The 25,204-nt window shown below is 40.6% G+C and overlaps 1 long non-coding RNA gene across 1 annotated transcript; it reads left to right on the top strand.

The window, feature by feature from the left end:
- Positions 1-13,228: 13,228 nt before the first annotated feature.
- On the top strand, positions 13,229-18,687 carry LOC139360622 (uncharacterized). The gene is made up of 3 exons (XR_011618124.1): positions 13,229-13,303; positions 15,406-15,494; positions 18,592-18,687. It is a non-coding gene; the product is annotated as an uncharacterized lncRNA (long non-coding RNA).
- Positions 18,688-25,204: the final 6,517 nt, after the last annotated feature.

Here is a 25,204-nt window from a genome sequence, read left to right as displayed (position 1 = left end):
GAAGAAAGAAAATAAAGGAGATCAGATGATGCCTGGGTTGAAAGACTACAACTCTGCAGTTCAAGTCTCAAACGTTATTTTCTTACTCCATCTCTAGATACTTTAAAAATTGTTATGGAGATAATTATCTGCTGCCCTCAAATTGGTTGTGTTTACTTTTCTGGAGGAGACAAAATGGACTAAATGAGGTTTCCAAAACCCAATTCTCCAATGACTTAAATGGTTTTGATTTCCGCATTTGAAAAATGGATCTACTGTTACTGATCTGCATGTGGAATTTTCCTAGGAAAAAGGTATGATACTCAAACATCTATGATTAACCTAAGCCCAAAATCAAATGGAATTACCATCTCATGCTCCAGTTTTATCATAAGATGGCAAATGGCAAGATATCAAGCAATACCCTGACTGGGCTCTTTGTGGGCTGAAGGCTCTATATCCCCAACTACCCTTTAGAGATAGGCGGTATTATGTAGCGCGTGAGTCCCCAAACTGTCATGTACATCAGAATCACCTGTGTGTCTTGTAAAAGTAAAGTTAAAATAACCCAACTCCAGAGTTTTTGTTTCAGTAAGTCTGTTGGGGGAAGGTTGTGGGGAGAGAGGGCTGAGAATTTTGTTCCCAGGTGATGCTAATGGTGCTGGTCCAGGAACCGCACTTTGAAAACCACTGATATAGAGGTTAAGTGAGGGGGCACTGAAATTGGACAGACCTGGGTTTAAACTCTAGCACCATCACTTAGAAGCTGTGCAATCCTGGTTAAATTATTTAATCCCTGTGACTTAATTTACATACCTAGAACATAGAGATAATAGTAACAACCTGGTAGGGTTGTTGTGAGGATTAATGAGTTCATATATGTGAAGCCCTTCAAATAGTGCCTGCTGTAAATTAGCATCAGTTGTTACTATTGTTGTTATTGTTATTAAAAGAAAGGTCTTGTAGGGAAGAAAAGTCAAGTCAGGGCTCTGAGTTGGGACAGGATCCCTAGGAGTAGGAAAAAAAACATTGATATGGCAACCCACATTATTCCCTTTTAAAAGGGACATTAGTGGTAGAAGTTGATATGTTGGTTTTCTAGACATGAAGATGCTTCAGGACAGAGCTATTTAAACCCCGAGAGTTGATTTGTGTTACTCAGCTGTCTAGTCGACTGGTCTTTCTTAACTCCCTACCACCTCAACCCCACAACATTCTTGAGTTCCTCCTTTCCTTAGCAAAGTGGCAACAGGACAAGTTTAGCGGTGGCCCGCTAAGGCAGATACTCCATGCTCTCTTCAGAAACCTCCTGGCAATATTTTCATTCCGGGGAATATTTATGAAGTACTCACTTGTGTTTCAGCCTCCATGATTTGATCTTTCTTTTAGAAACCCAGCTAATTCTTCTGGGGATAAAAGGTCCCAGTTTAAAATTCTGATGCCTTTGTTAAGTTGTCCACAGAAGAGAGAAATTTAATTAATAATCTATTCACCTTGCTCTCAGGTATGCCTCCCATGTTTCAAGGTTCCCTATGTACCTTTAATTTTGATAATAATTAGGAAGCTTGTTAGCATTATCAGGAAGCAACTGTGTGCCCTGGTTGGGAGAAGGTGAATACATCTGGGCATTAAATAACTGGCCCTCAATCTCTCTGAATGACATTTCAGTGCATTTTTTAAAGATCAATTTTCATACTTCATTGTAGTGGCTGATTCTGGTATGCTGGACAGAAAGGTTTATAATGCCCAATGGGTTCATAGGCTTTGGCCAAGTCTTTCTTGAAGTACTAAAATGGAGTGTAGCTCTCATCCACAGCAGCTTTCTCCCTGTGCTCATTAGTTCACGTCAGGACTTTAATAGTACAGAGCAAAAGAAAGAGGGTGTGTGTTTGTGTGTCCCGATTTGCCTTTTCTCTCTATACGCACCAGCTGAGAGTAATTTATTTCTTTCCACAAGGGGAAATGTGGAGATAAATGCCTTAATGATTATAGTCCTGGCCTATAAGCTGGAAAACCTTGGTTCTAGAACTAGCATCACCTGTGACTTTCTTTATGCCCTTGGATTTATTAGCTAGATTTTTCTGGGCCTTTGTGTCCTCTCTGTAAATGGTCTTGATCGTCTCTAGGATGGTCTTGATCGTCCCATTTCACAGGGTTGTTGAATACCTAATGAGATAATATACCTGATAATGCTTTGGAAGCTCATTAGTGTTTTATGGATGTAAGAAATGATTATTATACTCAACAAATTCTGATTAGATATTCTGCGTTTTTCTCTCATGCCCTATTTAATAACAATCTTATAACTTAAAGAATCAAAATATAAATTAAATAACCGTATATTTTACAGAGATAAAACTTATATTATGGTTTAAGGTTTTTCAAAGGGCCAAAGAAGAAAAAGCCTCCAATAAAAAGCACAAGGGAATTTATTTATTTTGTCTAGTTGACTGGTCTTTCAGAAATAATAAAGAATCCATTTCAGAACTGACCAGTAGATGTCAGTGTTTGACAAGCACATAGCTGCTTGCTGAGGCTCCCGCATTAGCATCTGGCTCCATTTCAGCTAGCAAGTTTCTCTGCAAAGGAGAGGGAGTTTGTGTAACTGAAGCAAAGATTTTGCTTTCTCACTTCTCGCCCTGTCTTGCGGAAAACAGCATGATGCTCTGGGTAAGTCGTCGTTATCTTCACTTTCAGTGATTCCCTTTATAGATCTGCAGTCTGCTGAGAAGTTTAAAACACAAAATTAAACATGTGCTTAGCTCCCTGAAGGCCACATACTTGTTTTTCTTCACAAAGGTGCTTTTCCTTTTCCAGACCCACCTTCCCTTCATCTTACCCTTTGTGTAATATTAATCAAATATAGCCAGGAAATACTGCTGTTTGGGGACCAGGTTCCAAAGCTCTTGAAACAAGGATTTTATTTTTTGCTGCAGAGTGACACTTGCTCTGATTTCAGATGAAATTGCCATTTTCTAAAAATGGCAGCTACTTGGTGTGTCATTTTTCAAAAGAAAATGTGATCACATTGTAGCTGCGCTAAGCAGCCTCTTTCAGTCCTCTTTCATTTTACACTTTTACTTGAAGGCTTTGAAAGAGGCAATGCAATTAGGTTCCAGTTGTCTCTGTTGAACCCAGAGATGCTCACCTTTTCCTGGGAAAGATGAATTCTTGTTATGTTGGTTTCTTATCGCATCCTGGATTAGGGAGGAAATGTGCAGCGAATTCAGACTAGGGATGGTGATAAAATCAACTGAGCTCTTTGAAAAGGCCACCCGCCTTGGGTTTCTTGGATTCAGACTTGTGGGGCTTTTACTCTTGAACAATTTTTAAGGATTGGGTGGTCAGGTTTTCTTTTCTCTTTTCTTTCTTTCTTTCTTTCTTTCTTTCTTTCTTTCTTTCTTTCTTTCTTTCTTTCTTTCTTTCTTTCTTTCTCTCTCTCTCTCTCTCTCTCTCTCTTTCTTTTTTGGGGCCCTTGTTGTCCTTTATAAGTAGCCGACTCAGATGCATTTAGAGACCATTTTTGTGGAACAATTTGGAACTGCAATATCCCCTCCTCGGTTTGCTTTCATCCTTTTTGCATTTCTATTGGCCAAATGGAATGAAATAGTTTAATGTCATAAAGTCAAAGGTGGCTTTAGACTTTGGGCACACTTTCTGAAGACCAATGGAGGTGGTCTGGGTGTGACAACACCTACCAGTGCCGAGTAGTGCCCTGGAGGTGGTCCGGATGTGACAATGCCTACCAGTGTGGAGTAGTGCCTTGCTGCAGCATTCTTAGTGGCTGCTGGCCAAGAGCTGGCCTTGTCCTGGGAAATGAGTCATCAGACATAAGTTGCTTGTTCTTGGAGGCAGAGCTGGCATTGGTTTCAAAGTCCTCTTGCATTTGGTGCATGTCTGCTACTGCTTCACTGTGTCTCAACCTCCCTGGGTCCTCTGTCGGCAGTGTTCATAGTCTTGGAGGAAGAAACGTCCCCCATTTCCCGGAAAGCTGATTTTCTATCACCTTGCCACTTCCCAACTCATTCCAGAGAACTTATCCCTCCTCAACTCCTGAAGGACACTTTTTTTTTTTTTTTTTTTGAGATGGAGTCTCACTCTGTCACCCAGGCTGGAGTGCAGTGACACGATCTTGGCTCACTGCACCCTCCACCTCCCAGGTTCAAGCGATTCTCCTGCCTCAGCCTCCTGAATAGCTGAGATTACAGGTGCACACAACCACACCTGGCTAATTTTTGTATTTTTAGTAAAGATGGGGTTTCACCATGTTGGTCAGGCTGGTCTTGAACTCCTCACCTCATGATCCACCCACCTTGGCCTCCCAAAGTGCTGGGATTACAGGCATGAGCCACCACGCCTGGCCAAGGACCTTGTTTCTATACATAAAGAGGTTGAAGGTCTGGACCTTTTGGTCTGACACCTTCAACCTCTTCCTTACCTTGTTGCTTCCCCTCTGCTTTCCTGCAAGTGAGGTAGTTAAGAACAATAGTTTTGGAGGCCAACATACCTTAGCCACTTGCTACCTGTCTGACATTAGGCAAGATCCTTTATTTCTCTGAGCCTCAGTTTCTTTGTTATTATTTGTTGTTTTATTTTAAATGAAAAAATAACAATTGTATATATTATATATAGGACACAATGTGATATTTTTATACATGTTAATATTGTGAAATGATTAAATCATGCCAATTAACAAATCAGTCACCTCATATACATTTTTTGTGGTGAAGACATTTAAAACCTACTTTTTTAGAAATTTTGAAGTATACAATCTGTCATTATTTATTATAGTCACCATTTGGTACAATAGATTACTAGCAATACCTACCTTGCTGTGTTTTGTGATTATTAAATGAAGTACTATATGTAAGGCAGCTATCACTTTGTAGGAGCGAAGTAATCTATAGCTGCTACTGTTAATTGTATTGTTATTACTATTCTACTTGTTGCCTGCCTGCTCTCATCTCACTCTCCTCCCTTTAACTGTTCAATATTTTGAATGACTAGGTTATCCTTATATTCATTTACATTTACTCACTATCCATTCCTTCTTGTTTTGGCAATTATATTTTAAATTCCAAAGATTTTTCTTGTTCTCTATTTTTTGCTTGTAATATCTTGTCCATATTTTATTTTATTTTTTTTGAGACAGAATTTTGCTCTTGTTGTCCCGGCTGGAGTGCAATGGTGTGACCTCAGCTCACTGCAACCTCTGCCTCCCGGGTTCAAGCAATTCTCCTGCCTCAGCCTTCAGAGTAGCTGGGATTACAGCCGCCTGCCACCACACCCAGATAAGTTTTTGTATTTTTAGTAGAGATAGGATTTCACTATGTTGGCCAGGCTGATCTCGAACTCCGGACCTCAGGCCATCCACCCGCCTTGGCCTCCCAAAGTGCTGGGATTACAGGCGTGAGTCACCGCACCCAGCCCATCTTGTCGATATTTCATAGATGCAAAGATCATTTCAAACTAGTCTGAAGAAAATAATTAGAATTAAAAAAAAAATCTCCACTGTTCCTAGATTTACTTTTATTCTAGGGTCTTTTTGTATTTTCTGCTTGTTTCTGTTTACTCAATTATCCTCTCTTCTCTGATTATTGACGTTTTATCTATTTTTTCTAGGCCCAGTTCAAATGACATGTCCACTATGATGTCATCCTTAATCCCCATAGTTGGAAGCAAATACTCCCTTCCCTTCTTCACTTCTATAACCCGTGGTTTGTGCTTTTTAAAAAAATTACATAGCACCATATATTGTATAGTTAAATGTTTGTTTTTGTGTTTCAGTTTGACATTCTCCTTGGAATATAAATTCCTGAGGTCCAGGACTGTGCTATACATGACAACCACTCTGTGGGTGTTCAGTACTGGGCTCCTTGCCTTTGTAGGGACACAGAAGGATTTTGCTGGCCATCACTACAGTGTGAGAATCATGAGACTTAAGTAAGAATGTCCAGTAGATCAAAGATTGAAGTAGTAGACAGAGAACATAGTGGATCTTTTCTATAAATCTTTGCAAGTTGGCCTTGGGTTGAGATGAATAAAGTGGAGACTTGCCTGAAGTGAGAGTTGGACATGACTTTTTGTGATTCTATAGGGACAATGGCTGTGGGCCCTGTGAGACTGCATTGTTGGAATGCCCTGTCTCCCTGTAGCAAATGGCCAATAGCTTCAAAGTAGCTGTGTGTCAGCATGGAGCTAAGTTCGGTTTCAGTAGTGGGTTTGGACTGTGTTGGGATTTCTTCAGGGGGGATTAACACATATCTGAATATTTTAGCCCAAACTTCCCAGCAGGAAATTCCTTCACAGTAAACGTCATGGTACAAATGAGAAGGTTGTCTCTCTTTCTGTCCAAAGCCTGTCAATCTCACACATACAATACAAGGTCAAGGCAAAGGCTTGATTGATCTGACTGGTAAAGATACAATAAACCACTTTTAGATTTAGACAGTTTATTATTTACATAGACAGCTGAAAGCAGAATAGGCCTTAAAGTGCCAGATCCCTGTGATCCTTGTCCCATACACTACAAAGGATGCCATGGAAAGAAAAGAGGCTGGATGACTGCATTGCCCATTGTGGGACACCCCATTGCTGAGGAGCTTATTCCAGGTTGCCTCCAAGCAGTTTTATGTTCTGTAGCTTTATATTTACCATAATATATAGTTATATAAATTTATATTTATAACTTTTATTTGTATTTTATATTTATATAAAATTTATATTTTATAAATTTAAATGTACATTTATGTATTATACATAAAAGTGGTTTTATGTTCTAAGGGGGCATAGCAGAAAACTCCATACCTCATCAGAATCAGGGAGGTGATGAGAAACGATCTCATTGCAGCTCCCCTGAGGAGAGGGAGGGAAGCAAGTGAGAGACTGCCTTGTAGCAGCTCCTTATAGGCTTCTAGTCCTCTAATGTTCCAGAAATAGCACAACGCATTCCACCAAGACTCAGTCTGTGGTTCAGCCTTTGCCTGCGTGCTCTATGTGGATGTGTGGCGAGGTCATCAGGGTTCCATGGCAGAGCCAGTTTCCTACAATGCCATTCCTTCTTTGGTACCTAGTCATGTGTTGACTGATAGTACCTTTGGTTTCTACATGCTGAAGACTTCTGACAATCCCCCCCACACCTGCCCCCCAACACGCCTGCTTCTCTAGACTCAGAGCTTACCTATTTTCAACAAAACTATTTATAGAATTTGCTGTTATTCTTATTGTTCACCCTGTTCCTTATCCTTCCTACTCAAGTTTGGCTGATTCACTTCCTTGCTTTCTCATACAGGGTTCTTTCATCACAAGAAACATCTAAGAAACTTCCTGATCAGGACAGGAATTGGTCTTTAAATCTGGGTCTCTATGAGCCTAGCACTTCCAGTTTTTTTCCTTTTCTCACTTTGTCCTATTTGGTTTCTGCAGGTCTTCAGAATTCTGAATATATATATATATATATATATATATATATATATGTCTTTTGACCAGAGGCCTTTCCTTACCCTTCGTTAGGGAATCCTTAGTGTACCTTAGAATATCTTAGAGTACCAGATTGATTTGGGTTGTGAAGACTGAGAGCCTATAGCTTTTCACCTTCTTGCCTTGAGCTTGGGTTCACATGTGCTTCTTGATCCCTGGCAACCTCCTTGCCTAGGTACTAACCTATTGCCTAGTCTAAGCCCTTACTTTAACATATTGCTGGCTTTCTGGATCCTGGCTTTCTGCCCCAGATCTTCCTGACTATGTCCTTAGTACTAGCAGATTTCATAAAACTACATATTGAAAGAATTTAACCCAGCACAGTGAGGCCAAAACCAGTGCTGTGATAAAACACCACACCACCATGGTTACATTATTGGGTCAGTACCAGTACTATGATGTAGGATTTTCTCTTTCTGTGAGCTACTATGATGTAGTATTTCCTCTTTCTGTTAGATACTGCATTTGGGGCTGTTGAAAGTAAGTAGAATTTACTCTAGCTCTGCTCCCTTGGAAGTCATGCCCAGGCAGACAGTACTTAGAACAGGGGAGCTTGGTATGAAGAATCACCAGGATGCTTGCTCCTTCTACTATGAATGAATGGGTTAGTGGTGAGTCTTGCTGGGAATGGCCCTCTTGAGCAATATTTTAAAAAATGTAATAATGGGGCATTCAGTTATGGTTGGGGTGGAGTGTAGGGACTCAGTCATTCATCTACCCAGTCATTTATTCAACAAATATGTATGGTCTCTTATGGACTAGGCACTGTTCTAGACTCATCTGTGAATGAAACAGATACAATTCTTGCCCTCATGAAATTCTAGTTGGTGGTATGGAGGGGCAAAAACATTAAACAAGTAAAAGAGACAAATATGATGAGATGAAACCAGGTGCTGACAAAGATTATAAAGAAAATGCATTGTCAATGTGCTAGAGCAGACATGCGTTAGATAAGAAAGGCCTGTCTGAGAAAGGAGTGTGTTATTTATGTAAAGATGAGAAGGAATAGCTTTCTAGGCAAAAGGAGCAGCTATTACTGAGGCAGAGTAGGGACTTAGCATTCTAGGCTGAGGGAATACAACTAAAGCCATGGAGGCTCAGATAATCTTTGCTAAGGGGTATAGTGGTAGGTTTTGGACGGGGAGGAGGTAGCACTGTGAGGACTTCTTAATTAGACTTTTTTTAATGAACTGTCCCCCAAACATATAAGGACTCAATAGCTTTCAGGCACCTTGACCAAAAGACAGAAGAAATTGTCTGAAATGGAGGTTTTTATAGCCTGTGACACCCGTTCTGATGTTCATGAGTTGGCAGAGATGATTGTGAATCCATTTTTAGGATGTAGGAAAGCATGACTTTTTTGCATGCATTCTCTCCTCCTTTCTTCTTCATATACACGCAGTGAAAAAATTGGACAGATTAAATCACACTAAAATGTTAGTGAGTGTATATAATCCCTCCTATGAGTAGTTGCCCTTTTAAGAAGACTCCAGAAAAAGAGAAACAAATATAGGAAAGGATAAATGAAATGACTGAATTCTTAATATTAGAATTTCAAACCCTTGGCTAGCCAAGTAAATGAAAAATCCCCTGTAAGTTTATTGGCATCTTTCATCTACTGATTCATGAGGTCAGGGAACATTCTCAGATATTCAACCAGATTTCTTTTTTTGTTTTTGATTTTACTTTAAGTTCTGGGGTACATGTACAGGATGTGCAGGTTTGTTACATAGGTGTATATGTGCCATGGTGGTTTGCTACACCTGTCAACCCATCACCTAGGTATTAAGCCCCACATGCATTAGCTATTTATTCTCATGCTCTCCCCACCCTGCCCTCCCCCAACATGCCCCAGTGTGTGTTGTTTCCCTCACTATGTCCATGTGTTCTCTTTTCAACTGGATTTCTTATCAGCATTCCTCCTCTGTCCCAGATCTGGAGGTATTCCAGATGTATGCACAGCAGCCTCTGGGGACTATCTGCATTTTCTATCTGCTGCTGGAGTCCATTTTCTTGAACTTTGGTTTCCCACCTGAAGACAAGAACAATCTCTGCCCTTCCCCTCCCCATCATGAGCTTGGAAGGCTGACAGAGAAGATTAAGATCATTGCCATCAAGTTTTATCTACTGTAAGCAAAAACAGGAAACCAAGAAATAAAGGCGCAGCATAGCAATAGCTTTTGAGTGGGTAAGATGGGTGAAGTTTTTCTTAAATCCTCTTTCCCATGTACCTTCCCACCCACATGTTCTTAGTCAGATTTATTTTTTGCATATTAGTTTCTGAGGATGACAAGAAACTTGCCCTTTTCTTAACTGTGATTTTCAGAAGCAGATTATCCTGCACTTAGTTGAGACCTCTTACCAATTCCTTGGAATAAATAATACCCTGGGCTCAGAAAGTGGGTGTTGAATAGAAATTTTATGACTCATAATGGAGTGTCAAAATAGCACTGCTGATGTATGGGTCCCTTATCAATTTTGGAAATGACACTGGGTAGAGCCATATTTTCCTCTTGCATGGAAGTGCTCTAAGAGAAAGTTCTTAATTTCTGCACTGTTTGGCATCTCTTGATATTTAAAAGTCCCACATTGAATGGTGGCTTTTCTCAAAGGTGACTTGGGTTTGGCCTAGAAAGAGAGCTGTCCTCAGAGGAGGGACCAGAGCATTTCTCCCGGGAGGGGCAACCAGAACCTAAGCTGCCAGGATGAAGGGGAGGAAGATTGACATTTCCCTGGCTTATGCCTTGAGGTACTTGTTTCCAAAGAAGGCTGAGGTCAGGATTTTATGCTTTTCCTGGAGTAGGCTGTGAGTTCTGTCATTATACCAAGCAGTTAGGTGACATTCCCAGGTCTCAGGACTTTCCTTTTCTCTCTCCCCTGCTGGAGGAAATAAAAAGTGGTTCTTTCACAAGGCCCAAAGGTCTGAGGGGAGTCTTCCTTTGAGCTGAGCCCTTCTCTTAGGATAGCACCTCAATGACCACGCTTAGCATGGGCCCTATTAGTGTAGTTTTCTCATTAATGATTGTTTTGCAGTAATGAGGTTCTATGATATGCCTGTTGGATTGTTTGTGCTCCATGTCGATACCATTCGAACAACAAATATTTGATAATATTTGCTAATAATATGAATAATAATAATGATACAGTGGGGTACTTGAAAACAATATGAAATATATTCCTGCAATTCATGAGTTCAAGAACCAGTTGAGGAGATAGAAAACCTGGCATGAATAGAGAAAAGCAAGGCAGCATAGAATGAGATGGTAGATTACACAGAATGAGGTGCTAGATTGCGTGATTTAGTCTATAGGGATTCGAGGGTAAGAGCAGGGAGAAGTAATGTCGGGATGGCAAAGCTAGGAAAGTCTTCCAAGAGGATGCAGGGCTTAAAGGGTGACTAGAACTTGGTGGGGTGAAGTAAGGGGATATGTGGCAGAAGTGCCAGCAAAGGTATGGAGACAGAAACTGACTGCCATGTATATACACAGAGAATAGGCAGTGATGGTTTAGCAAAGTTGATATTCTGAAGTGGGTTGTTCTCATTGAGGGGCTGTAGGACTGAAAGGCTGTAAAGGCATGGTGAGGCCAGGTAACGAACATCTCAGAAGCCAGATGATATTTGATTTGAACTGTTTTTATTAGGCTCTTTTGTTTGCAAGTGATAGAAACACTTTTGAGTCATCTCAAGTCAAGCGGTGGTGGGGTATTGTTAAAGAGCAATAAGAAAGAAAATGGTTTCAGGGGAAGCAAAGTCAGAAATTAGAGTGCGGTGGGACCTCATGGGAATCGCACTTGGCTTCACGGCAGCTTCAGGGACCTCAGCAGGGTTGTAAGACTTTTCACCCTAGAATTCTGTCATTAACATGGCTCAGCTGTATTTCCCCCTCACTACTGACTGCCTTAAGTGTTTTCTTCTGCTCAGGTTAGCTTTTGGATAGTTCCTAATTCCTATTTAATTCATTGTTCCTGCTCCCTTATAATTTTGGTTTGCATGACCTATCAAGCCTTCAGGTTTCTATCTTTTCCCTTATATTTCTGACTCTTTTTCATATTCCTCTCTAGGTATTCTTTCAGCTTCAGCTCCTCCTTCTTTCATTTCTCTCCCTTTCTCTCTCTCCCTTTCTCCCTGTTTCTCTCTCTCTTTCCCCCCCCACCCCCCTCATATTTTTAGGGCAAATTCCTGAGAGAGAATCTGATTGTCCTAGTTTATATTTTTATACCTGGCTCTGTTTTAGATCACTGGCCAGAATGTAGATTGGTGGCCCTTGGGTCAGAAGCCTATCCTTGGTCTTTCACTGTGGCTGGGGATGTGGATGTGAGGAAGTAACATCAGAGAAACATATAAAATATTGGTCATGCACATAAATAGCCAACAGGCATATATGAAAAGGTGCACAACATCACTAATCATCAGGAAAATGCAAATTGAAACTGCAATACTACCTCACACCTGTTACAATGGCTATTATCAAAAAGACAAGAGATAATAGTGTTGGCAAGGATGTAGAGAAAAGGGAATGCTTGCACACTGTTGGTAGGAATAGAAATTAATGCAGTCATTATGAAAAGCAGTATAGAGTTCCTCAAAACATTAAAAATAGAACTACCATATGATCCAGCAATTCTACTTCTGAGTATGTGTCCCCTAAAATAAAATAAGTATGTCATAAAGATATCTGCAACCCCATGTTCACTGCAGCATTAGTCACAATAGTCAAGATATAGAATCAACCTAAATGTCCACTGATAAATGAATGGATAAAGAAAATGAATGAATACATAAAATGTGTGTGTACACACATACACACACACACAATGGAATACTATTCAGGCATAAAAAGAAGGAAATGTTGTCATTTGTGACAATATGGATGAACTGGAAGACATTATGCTAAGTGAAATAAGCCAGTCACAGAAAGGCAGATACTGTATGATTTCACTTATATCTGGAATCTAAAAGAGTCAAATTCATAGAAACAGAGAGTAGAATGGTGGTTGTCAGGGGCTAGATGGTGGGGGAGATGGAGAGATGCTGATAAAAAAGTACAAACTTTCAGTTATAAGATGAATAAGTTGTGGGAATCTAATGTATAGTGTGGGTGATGGATGTATTAATTTGTGATCATCATTATACAATGTAAATGTATATCAAATCATCACATTGCACATCTTGAATATATATCATTTTTGTTAATTAAATATTTTAAAATAAAAAAGGAGAGATTGGTTATGGAGGAAGTGATGGATTCAGAATATAGGTTCAGGCAGTGAGAATGGAGAAGAAAAATTAGATATGAAACATATCTCAAAGAAAATAATTTGGAAGAGTCAGTATCTTACTGGCTACAGTTAGAGAGAGGAAAATAAAAGATAAATCACACAATTTCAAGGTCTAGATGACTAGGAGAATGATAAGTAAAAAATAAGGTCGCCTGTACAGAGAGTTAATTTAGGGGAGAGACAGTAAGTTCTGTTTTTGCCATGTTGAATATAAGTCAACAGTGGATTCGATTAGGCATCTCTGTTTTGTCCTTAACTTTGTGACCTCCTTTTTTCCAAAACTTGCTGAGGCACTTTAAGCCAGGGGCTATAAGTGTGTGGAGAGTTTCTCTGAAAAGGTCCACTTTAGTCATTTTTTCCTTCACCTTTAAATAGCTAATTGGCCCCATGGAGCAATAGTTTCTACCAGGACAATAAGTAAACAAGGCAGATGTGAGGAGGCCTTTCCAGTCCTGTGTGAGCCTGATTCTGTTTTGGTTACTGTTTTCAGAATCTTCAGAAGAGAGCAAATGAGTAAAGATGTAAGGAAATGAGGCAAAGCAATGGAAAAACAGCCTTGAGCAAGGTAAAAATAAGCTACATAATTTACAGCTGTTACAGACCCATTTTGAGAATAACAGTTCAGAGGAACATGCCAAGTAGAGTGCACACAAGCATTTGACAGAGACCCAGTTGGACACTATAGAAAGGGTACTTGAGCTCACAGGTTTGGAGAAAGCGCAGAACAGCTGGGCCTTAGGAAGTACAAGGTAACCTCTGCAACCTTGGCGTTGGCCTTAGGGACTAAAACTAGAGGCTTAAAAACTGTCAGGACCTTCTCTTCTTGTCTTCACTTTTCCCTCTGTGTTGGCTTCATTCTCTTCTGTTGAAGGCAGGATTCTCCATACAGTGTTAGACATGGCTGCTGCTAGCTCCGAGCTCACATCCTCAAGGCACTTTGACCAGAGAAGAAGGGGTTCTTCCTTGCCAGCTCCAGTCCAAGAAAACCTGGGGAAGAGCTCTGATTGGTTTGTCTCCAGTCATGTGACTAGCACCAGAGTCGTCACTATGGCCAGGCGTGTGGGGTCCTATCCATGGCTAGTTTTGGAGCAAGTGTTCACTTCTCAGCCAATTACCATGGTCATGGATGTAAACTCATGTGAAAAGGATGGCAGCTGCGATTTTGACCACATGCTTAGGGCTGGAGAGGAGGAAGAGCAGTTCACCAAAAGAAGGGAGAGGAGAGGCAGCAGAGACAGGGCTACTGGGGTATCTTTGTGAACAAAGTAATCACCCCGATTTGTGTTTTTCCATGATACTCACACGGAAACAGAAGGTATTGAGAAAACACTGCACATCTTTTCAGTATTGCCACTTGCCATTTCCTCCTTATTGTCTGTCCTACTCCCCACCCCTGCCACCAAATGGTATACTCCAGCTATACTAAAATTACTTCAATTCCTTAGAAATACTGTTCTTTCTGTTGTTCCCTCAGCTTTGCTTCATTGTTCAGGATTCATTTTGGGTGGCACTTTCTTTGGAAAAACTTGATTGCCCCAACTATCTACCCTCACTTTTAAATCTTGGTTATGTTCCCCTTTCATATGCTTATTTTATTCTGTACTTCCTCTCTATTTTGTAATTGCTTTGTTATTTCTATGTCTCTCCCACTGGAATGTAAGCTTCACGAAGGCAAGGAATTTGTCTTTCTCAATTACTACATCATCTCTAATACCTAGTGATGTGTCAGGCTCATTGTTGATGTTCACTAGATATTTATTGAGTGAAATAATAAAGGGATGACAGTTTCTGGTCTCAAATGGCAGGGCCAAATACCCAGAAAAGATCCTGGAAGCAAATAAGAAAGAAAATGATCTTCTTTCAGATGTCTTTTCTGAAATAAAGGAAGGGAGGAAGGGAAGGAGAAAAGAAGAGAGGAAGGAAAGAAAGTGTTCATTTATTTTTTTTTTGAAAAAAACCACAGCCAGAGAAGAAAGTGTTAATATAAATATAGCTTATTGTAACATTTCAATAAAGTCAAAGATATTTGCTTTGCACTTAGAACTTTCTATTTCTTTTAGTTTTCACTCTCACTAAGTAATGAGTTCCATGTAATTAAAAAGGTTAAACAAACTATTTTTTATTTTCTTGATAAATTATTAATTAACAATACATTTTCCTAATGAAATAATTATATCACTGTTAGAAAATGAGCCTGCAGGTGAATTGTATTATAACCCTTCTTCTCTTAGTTTTCCACATTTTAAAAAAAGCTTATGTGTTGGGTCTAAATCAGCCTAGGTACCAGTGTTTACTTTGTGGCAGTTGATCGAAATGTTTAAGATGACAATGTAATGAAGTGCGGTCCACAGACTATCTCTGTCAAGGGTGAGAAGAAGATTATTACCATGCTGGTACCAGTACCATGCAGACACTGAATCAAAAACACTGAGGATGGGGTCCAGCAATTTGTATGCAAAAAGGCCTCCAGGTGATTCTGGTACACTTTCAAGTTTGAGGATCATTCACAGTAAAATAACCGCCATGGGGCAATCATTGTGCATTTTTACAAGTTAAGGACGGAATTGTCAGATATAAGACCTCTGGTGATCATTTTCATGAATGTGTTGGGATGATAGTCTGGTACAAATTTCGATGGACTGACAAATGTTTGGTATTTGCTTGCAGGCTGCTACAAACACCAGCGCACCGCCATGATTGGGTTGCTCAGTGTTCTGGGTAACCCCTTCGTAGGATTTCAATTTCACACAAGTAAGGTATGGTGCTGGAGTGTTGGTGTGTCTAAATGTGCAAAATAATTTGAAAAGAAAAAGTTCCACACACTTCTATAATAGCCCAGTTGAAAATCCCTGATTGTTTGGCTAAGCTTAGCATTCTTTTTTTTTTTTTTTTTTTAATTTGGCTTTTATTTTAAGTTCAGGGGTACCTGTGGCGGTTTGTTACATAGGTAAACTAATGTTACACAGGTTTGTTGTACAGATTATTTTGTCACTCAGGTATTAAGCCTAGTACCCATTAGTTATTTTGCCTGATCTTTTCCCTCCTCCTGCCCTCCACCCTCTGATAGGCCAAAGTGTGTGTTGTTCCCCTCTATGTGTCCATGTATTCGCATAATTTAGCTGCCACTTATAAGTGAGAACATGTGGTATTTGGTTTTCTGGTCCTGTTTTAGTTTGCTAGGGATAATGGCCTCCAGCTCTATGTATGTCCTTGCAAAGGACATGATCTCATTATTTTCTATGACTGCATATTATCCCATGGTGTATATGTACCACATTTTCTTCAGTCTACCATTGATGGGGATTTAGGTTGATTCCATGTCTTTGCTATTGTGAATAGTGCTGCAATGAACATATGTGTGCATGTGTCAAAGCATTCTTTAGAAAGCTAGATGACATGTGTAGAAGACAAAGGCTTTGTTTCCAAAAAAGCTCCATGGCTAGGTTCATGCCAAGCTCAGGTACTACTGTTGGAAGGAAACATAATGTAGTTATTCTAAAAGATGCCTTTTGCCAAGAAGCCTCTTAGTTACTTCTTGGTTCCTGAATTTCCATTTATTTGCTTGATTCTTAATGGAAACATTTCAAGTCTAGTTGAATTTAATTTAAAGCCTAGTACTGTTGTAGCTGATATTAAAATTCAGTTGGGGAAAGATCAAATGACACTTTGTGAAGCTCTCCTGTGATACTCTTTGAAGCATTCTGGAGATCTCTCAGGATCTCTTAGGATTAAGGACATGTGATAGGAAGAAATGGTAGGACATTCTAATAAATGGTAATAATAAAATCACCCTCTGCTGTGCCTCTCTGTGAAGCAGCATTTTCTAAACTCTGCTCTGTAGGTGTTCCACAAAATGTGATTCTACTAAAAACGTGTTCTGTGGTTAAATAAGTTTGTGATGCTGCACACTACAAAGCTCTTTTAGCGATTCATTATTCATGTAAAGTTTCTGTTAAATCCTACCATAAAGTCATCTGTTTAACTCTGTATAATGTTTTTCCCCCAACTTATTGAGCCCCTGTCAGCTGACCAGCTTCTTCAAATGGGAAAAAAAAGTACCAGAGGATCAACTAACCCAGACTGGCTTATTGAGCTTTATGTGGTTTTGTTTTAGACATATGCATCAGGAGACAGTGGTTGAGCTGGGCAGCTTCCTCTCTTAGTTTATGAGCTGTAACCACAGAATATTCCGTAGCCATTGAGGCCAGGTTGAAGGATATCACATTACCCACAGACATGGCCTTGATTTCCAAAGTATCCTCGTGGTCAATAATACCTAACTTTTGTAGAACTTTAAAAGTACTCCATTATATATACTCTTATCAATAATTATTTAAGGAAAGTATTATCATTTCAATTTGCAAGGCCTAAAGAGGTTAAGTACCTGTCCAAGGATGGTAAATATGACTGGGAGTTAAAGTTTCCAGAGTTAAGGTGTTAAGGTTTTACTTCAACACGATACTGCTTCCCCTCTCTATCTATCTATCTATCTATCTATCTATCTATCTATCTATCTATCTATCTATCTATCTATCTATCTATCTGGTTATATATGTAGAATTCTTTCTGTTGCATCATGCTTTTTAGACTATGCTCTGGCAGAGCCCTAGGGGTTCTGAGAGGCTTCCCTTAGGGGCCCCCCAAGAGGGCATGATGAATGGGGAGCCCAGAGAGGTTGGGGGAGAAACTTCTATTTGAAATCACAGAAGCTTTGCCTTTATCTGTTAAACAGAGTAGGTTTGAGAATAAATTTCTTTTCTTTTCTTTTTTTTTTGAGACTTTGTCTTCCTCTGTCACTTAGGCTGGAGTGCTGTGGCACAATCTTGGCTCACTGCAACCTCCACCTCTGAGGCTCAGGTGATGCTCCCACCGCTGCCTTCTGAGTAGCTGGGACCACAGGCACATGCCACCACACCCAGCTAATTTTTGTACTTTTAGTAAAGATATGGTTTCATCATGTTGCTCAAGCTGGTCTTGAACTCCTAGACTGAAGCGATCCACCCACCTCAGCCACCCAAAATGTTGGGATTATAGGCATGAGCCACTGTGCCCAGCTTGAGAATAAATTTCTTTGGAGGACAAGTGTTCCTAAGAAATTTGTAAACTAGCTGAAAGATTAATTTTCTAGTTTCTGAGGAGAGTAAGGCAGGTACTTTCTCCAGATGAACAGATCTTTACATAGACGCAGACTGCCGGACTATGGATATAAACCTAAACAAGCTTTAAGGCCATTTCTAGTTCCTCAAGAGATGTAATGAATAAGAAAGGGGGGGCTCCCTAGGCAAAGAGGGATGTTAAAGGTTATAGTTTCTCACCACTCCAGGCAAAGTTTAGGGCAGCTTGATAGAGGAGAAGGAGCTGGATCTTTCTTTTCTGTCCATAAAGTCGACAGCACTTCTTATCAGTATGTTTTAGCAGATTCAGGAGCAATAGAACTGGTTGGGTTGGTGATCCTAGAGAAAGTTCAACTTCTGCCCAATATTCCCCACAACTGCTATTATAGACCAAATAGATGTGCCCTGGGAGTAGCCCAACAGCAGTAGCCTGGAGGACTGATGGTATGGAGGGCATGACCAGATATTTTAGGGACAGGGCTGCTGAGGCATTCAGGGACTAGGTACCTCATGCAAAATTCTCTTGTCCTTTTAAAAAGACAAATTGCTGAAAAGTGACTAGACAGTTTTCTTTTCCACATAGCATTGGTACCTGTGATGGTCAATTTTATGTGTCAACTCGGTATTTGTTCAGCTGTTTGGTCAAATACCAGTTTACATGTTGCTGTGAAGGTATTTTGTAGATGTAAGTAATGGCTATAATCAGTTGACTTTAAATAAAGCCGATTACCCTCCACAGTGTGGGCCAGCCTCATCCAATCAGTTCAACGTCTTATTAGCAGAAGCAGAGGTTTCCTCAAGAGGAAGGCATTCAGCTTCAAGACTGTGACACAGAAATTCTGCATGCCTTCCCTGTAGATTTTGGACCTGCCAGCCTCCACAGTTATGTGAGCCAATTCCTTAAAATAAATCTCTTAATGTACATATACATATGTCCTGTTGGTTCTGTTTCTTTGGAGAACCCTCACTGATAGTCTATCTAAATTCATTAAGCTGCTTAGCTCCCACTTAGAAGTGAAAACATATGATGTTTAGTTTTCCATTTCTGAGTTACTTCACTTAGAATAATAGTTTTTAATTCCATTCAGTTGCTGTGAATGCCATTATTTTGTTCCTTTTTATGACTGAGTAGTATTACTTGGTAGATCTATATACCACATTTTTTTCTTTTCTTTTCTTTTCTTTCTGTTTTTTTTTTTTAATGGAGTCTTGCTCTGTTGCCCAGGCTGGAGTGCAGTGGCATGATCTCGGCTCACTGCAACTTCTGCCTCCTGGATTCAAGCGATTCTCCTGCCTCAGCCTCCTGAGTAGTGGAATTACAGGCGCGTGCCACCACACCCGGCTAATTTTTGTATTTTTAGTAGAGACAGGGTTTCACCATGTTGGTCAGGCTGATCTCAAACTCCTGACCTCGTGATCTGCCAGTCCCAGCCTCCCAAAATGCTGGGATTACAGGCGTGAGCCACTGTGCCCGGCCACGACGTTTTCTTTGTCCACTCATTGATCGATGGGCATTTGGGCTGGTTCCATATTTTTGCAATTGAAAATTGTGCTGCTATAAACATGTGTGTGCAAGTATTTTTTTCATATAATGACTTCTTTTCCTCTGGGTAGATACCTAGTAGTGGGATTGCTGGATCAAATGGTAGATCTACTTTTAGTTCTTTATGGAATCTCCACACTGTTTTCCACACACAAAAGCATAAGAATGATACATTGGACTTTGGGGACTTGGGGGAAAGGGAGGGATAGGGGTGAATGATAACAGACTACACATTGGATAGAGTTTACACTGCTTGGGTGATGGGTGCACCAAAATCTCAGAAATCACCACTGAAGAACTTATTCATGTAACCAAACACCACCTGTTCCTTAAAAACCTATTGAAATAGAAAATAAATTTAGAAATACAAAAAGAAAAGGAATTAAAAATACATAAATAAAATTTGGCCACTAGAAATTTTAAAAAAATAAATATTTTCAATTGGTAGTTGGTTGAATCCAAAACAATAATTTTTTTTTTTGTCATGCGGTCGGCTTGCGTCAGCTAGCTTTATGTCTAAGGCTTTAACTACTCTAGGGGAACAGTCTGGTGATGAGAGAGTTTCTTTGTAACATGGTTTTTGTTTGGAAAGGCATACATTCCTCTTGAAGGGGATTTTCCAAGGGATTCCTACCAAACACCACTCTTACATTCTTACATTGGAGAGACAGAACAATAGCATTTGCCACTCCCAACCCTGATCTGGTAGAGTTTCTCTAGCCCAATTCAGGAGAAAATGTCTCAGAATTTCCAGAGGATTGGATTATCGAATACTTTTCTGGGGACGGACAGAGTAGTGACTTGCTCTACCAGCATTATATGTATATTGCTTTTTTTTTCCTTTAAGAGATGGGATTTCACCATGTTAGCCAGGATGGTTATGATCTCTTGACCTTGTGATCCACCCTCCTTGGCCTCCCAAAATGCTGGGATTACAGGTGTAAGCCACCGCACCTGGCCAATTTTTGTGTTTTTTTTTTTTTTTTTTTTTTTTTTTTTTTTTTTTTTGAGACGGAGTCTTGCTCTGTCGCCCAGGCTGGAGTGCAGTGGCCGGATCTCAGCTCACTGCAAGCTCCGCCTCCCGGGTTCATGCCATTCTCCTGCCTCAGCCTCCCAAGTAGCTGGGACTACAGGCACCCGCCACCTCGCCCGGCTAGTGTTTTGTACTTTTTTTTAGTAGAGACGGGGTTTCACCATGTTGGCCAGGATGGTCTCGATCTCTTGACCTTGTGATCCACCCCCCCCGGGCCTCCCAAAGTGCTGGGATTACAGGCGTGAGCCACCATGCCTGGCCAATTTCTGTGTTTTTAGTAGAGATGGGGTTTCACCATGTTGGCCAGGCTGGTCTTGAACTCCTGACCTCATGATCTGCCTGCCTCAGCCTCCCAAGGTGCTGGTATTACAGGCATGAGCCACCGCGCCCCCACATATACTGCTTTTTACTGTATTTCACAGTGCTCTCACAAACAGTATCTTGATGAACCTTTGATATAGGTATAGTAGAGGCTGCTTTGCTTTTTCACACCAGTTTCCTCTTTCTTCCCCAATAAAAACCCTCAATATTTTGCTGAGTTAATTGCTACCCAATAAAAAGACTAGACTACTAGTTCTCTATGAAGCTAGGTGATGTCTAGCTTGTTTTGGCAGTATAGCATTGTGGTTAGGTACACATATTCTGGAATCAGGCTATGTAGGTTGCATTCAAATCTCTGCTTCATCCTTTACTAGCTGTAAATTCTCTATGCCTTCGTTTCTGCATCTGTAAAATTATATAATAATTGTACCTGTTGTATTGAGTTTCTCTGAAAAATAAATGAGTTTATATTTGTAAAGCTTTCAGAGCAGAGCCTAGCACATAGTAAATGCTATGGAAACTCTATTATTTTTATTTTGGCCAACAAGATGAAAGTGTTGTGTGGGATACCTAGGGGAAGGGGAAGTCCATCTGATCCTTTGTGCTTAATCATAGATGAAATGGGGTTGAAGCTTGAATAGTCATCTTAGCCACAAGATGAGGCAACAAGCTAAGAAGGAAGAGCAAGATAGAGCTTAGGCCTCTGACGACTGATGGCTGTGGAGGTGCCACAACAATTCTGGACTCTGTATCTATCTCCAGACTTCTTTTCATGAGAAAAAAAGAAACTTCCATTTTGTTTAAGACACTGTTGTTATTATAACTTTTTGTTGTTAAATGCAGCCAACCTTAATCTTAACTGATTTAGTAAGTGTGGCAGGAGGTGCTACCTGCTTTTTATAGTTGAGAGATTAAGTATGGTCATCCAGTAAGAGTGAGAATGTTGGATTGAGGGGAAAACAGTGGTTTCAATAACCCTTATACAGTCTAGCTTGTGACCTGGTATGAGGGAAATCTGCCAGATCTACATGTGGAGAGAGGTGTTCCTTTTCATCGTAGTTCTCTCCTTACCCCCCTCCCCTAACCTGAGCAGAGCTGCTTAACCATTAGCTATCTTTTCCTTCAAAGTGGACATCAAAAAAAGACTGGGGCCACATTGATAATTGTGCCTAAGAGGCAGTTAGAGCCCTTTGTTTTCCAAGGCAAACTTCTTTTCTAGACTTATCAAGGTGTTATTTCTATTTCCATCCTTCTTCCTGGAATCTCTCTTCCCCAGTTCCCACTGCACATTGAGTCTGGTCGATGCGGTCAGGTCCAGCCAAAGACCCATCTTTTTTAGACAACCGTCTCTGATTATTCTAGTTCCTTCTCAATGGCTTGTTTAAAGTTCTAGCATGGACCCAGTTCCAAGATGGCTGAATAGGAGCAGCTCCAGTCTACAGCTCCCAGTGTGACTGATGCAGAAGACAGGTGATTTCTGCATTTCCAACTGAGGTACCAGGTTCATCTCACTGGGGCTTGTCAGACAGTGGGTGCAGCCCATGGAGTGTGAGCAGGGTGGAGCATCACCTCAGCCAGGAAGTGCAAAGGATCAGGAAATTCCCTTTCCTAGACAAGGGAGGCCATGACAGATGGTACCTGGAGAATTAGGACACTCCCACCCTAATACTGTGCTTTTCCAACGATCTTAGCAAATGGCACACCAGGAGATTATATCCTGTGCCTGGCTCAGAGGGTCCCACGCCCATGGATTCTCACTCACTGCTAGCACAGCAGTCTGAGATCGAACTGCAAGGCGGCAGCAAGGCTGGGGAAGGGGCATCTGCCATTGCTGAGGCTTGAGTAGGTAAACAAAGTGGCCAGGAAGCTTGAACTGGGTGGAGCCCACCGCAGCTCAAGGAGGCCTGCCTGCCTCTGTAGACTCCAATTCTGGGGGCAGGGCACAGCTTAACAAAAGACAGCAGAAACTTCTGCAGACTTAAATGTCCCTGTCTGACAGCTTTAAAGAGAGTAGTGCTTCTCCCAGCACGGAGTTTGAGATCTGAGAATGGACAGACTGCCTCCTCAAGTGGGTTCCTAACCTCCGAATAGCCTAACTGGGAGACATCTCCCAGTAGGGGCTGACTGACACCTCATACAACTGGGTGCCCCTCTGAGACAAAGCTTCCAGAGGAAAGATCAGGCAGCAACATTTGCCGTTCTGCAATATTTGTGGTTCTGCAGCCTCCGCTGGTGATACCCAGGCAAACAGGGTCTGGAGTGGACCTCCAGCAAACTCCAACAGACCTGCAGCTCAGGGTCCTGACTGTTAGAAGGAAAACTAACAAACAGAAAGGATATCCACACCAAAACCCCAACTGTACGTCACCATCATCAAAGACCAAAGGTAGTTAAAACCACAAAGACAGGGAGAAACCAGAGGAGAAAAGCTGAAAACTCTAAAGATCAGAGCTTCTCTTCTCCTCCAAAGGAACGCAGCTCCTCACCAGCAACGGAACAAAGCTGGACAGAGAATGACTTTGACAAGTTGAGAGAAGAAGGCTTCAGATGATCGGTAATAACAAACTTCTCTGAGCTAAAGGATGATGTTCGAACCCATCACAAAGAAGCTAAAAACCTTGAAAAAAGATTAGACGATTGGCTAACTAGAATAAACAGTGTGGAGAAGACTTTAAATGACCTGATGGAGCTGAAAACCATGAGAACTACGTGACGAATGCACAAGCTTCAGTAGCCGATTCAATCAAGTGGAAGAAAGGATATCAGTGATTGAAGATCAAATGAATGAAATGAAGTGAGAAGAGAAGTTTAGAGAAAAAAGAATAAAAAGAAATGAACAAAGCCTCCAAGAAATATGGGACTATGTGAAAAGACCAAATTTACATCTGATTGGTGTACCTGAAAGTGATGGGGAGAATGGAACCAAGTTGGAAAATAGTCTTCAGGATATTATCCAGGAGAACTTCCCCAACCTAGTAAGGCAGGACAACATTCAAATTCAGGAAATACAGAGAATGCCACAAAGATACTCCTCGAGAAGAGCAACTCCAAGACACATAATTGTCAGATTCACCAAATTTGAAATGAAGGAAAAAATGTTAAGGGCAGCCGGAGAGAAAGGTTGGGTTACCCATAAAGGGAAGCCTATCAGACTAACAGTGGATCTCTCAGCAGAAACTCTACAAGCCAGAAGTGGGTGGGGGCCAATATTCAGCATTATTAAAGAAAAGAATTTTCAACCCAGCATTTCATATCCAGCCAAACTAAACTTCATAAGTGGAGGAGAAATAAAATCCTTTACAGACAAGCAAATGCTGGGAGATTTTGTAACCACCAGGCCTGCCTTACAAGAGCCCCTGAAGGAAGCACTAAACATGGAAAGGAACAACTGGTACCAGCCACTGCAAAAGCATGCCAAATTGTAAAGACCATCAATGCTAGGAAGAAACTGCATCAACTAGCGAGCAAAATAACCAGCTAATATCATAATGACAGGATCAAATTCACACATAACAATATTAACCTTAAATGTAAATGGACTAGATGCTCCAATTAAAAGACACAGACAAGCAAATTGGATAAAGAGTCAAAACCCATCAGTTTACTGTATTCAGGAGACCCATCTCATGTGCAGAGACACACATAGGCTCAAAATAAAGGAATGGAGGAAGATCTACCAAGCAAATGCAAAACAAAAAAGGCAGGGGTTGCAATCCTAGTCTCTGATAAAACAGACTTTAAACCAACAAAAATCGAAAGAGACAAAGAAGGCCATTACATAATGGTAAGGGGATCAATTCAATGAGAAGAGCTAACTATCCCAAATATATATGCACCCAATACAAGAGCACCCAGATTCATAAAGCAAGTCCTTAGAGACCTACAAAGAGACTTAGGCTCATACACAATAATAATGGGAGACTTTAACACCCCACTGTCAACATTAGACAGATCAACGAGACAGAAAGTTAACAAGGATATTCAGGAATTGAACTCAACTCTGCATCAAGCAGACCTAATAGACATCTACAAAACTCTCCACCCCAAATCAATAGAATATACATTCTTCTCAGCACCACATCACACTTATTCCAAAATTGACCACGTAGTTGGAAGTAAAGCACTCCTCAGCAAATGTGAAAGAACAGAAATTATAACAAACTGTCTCTCAGACCACAGTGCAATCAAACTAGAACTCAGAATTAAGAAACTCACTCAAAACCACTCGAATACATGGAAACTGAACAATCTGATCCTGAATGACTACTGGGTACATAATGAAATGAAGGCAGAAATAAAGATGTTCTTTGAAACCAATGAGAACAAAGACACAACATGCCAGAATCTCTGGGACACATTTAAAGCAGTGTGTAGAGGGAAATTTATAGCACTAAATGCCCACAAGATAAAGCAGGAAAGATCTAAAATTGGCACCCTAACATCACAATTAAAAGT

Source organism: Macaca nemestrina, chromosome X (assembly GCF_043159975.1).
Source record: "Macaca nemestrina isolate mMacNem1 chromosome X, mMacNem.hap1, whole genome shotgun sequence".
Lineage (NCBI taxonomy): Eukaryota > Metazoa > Chordata > Mammalia > Primates > Cercopithecidae > Macaca > Macaca nemestrina.
Note: the sequence above shows the minus strand (reverse complement) of the source record. Positions and strands in the feature narration are given on the sequence as shown.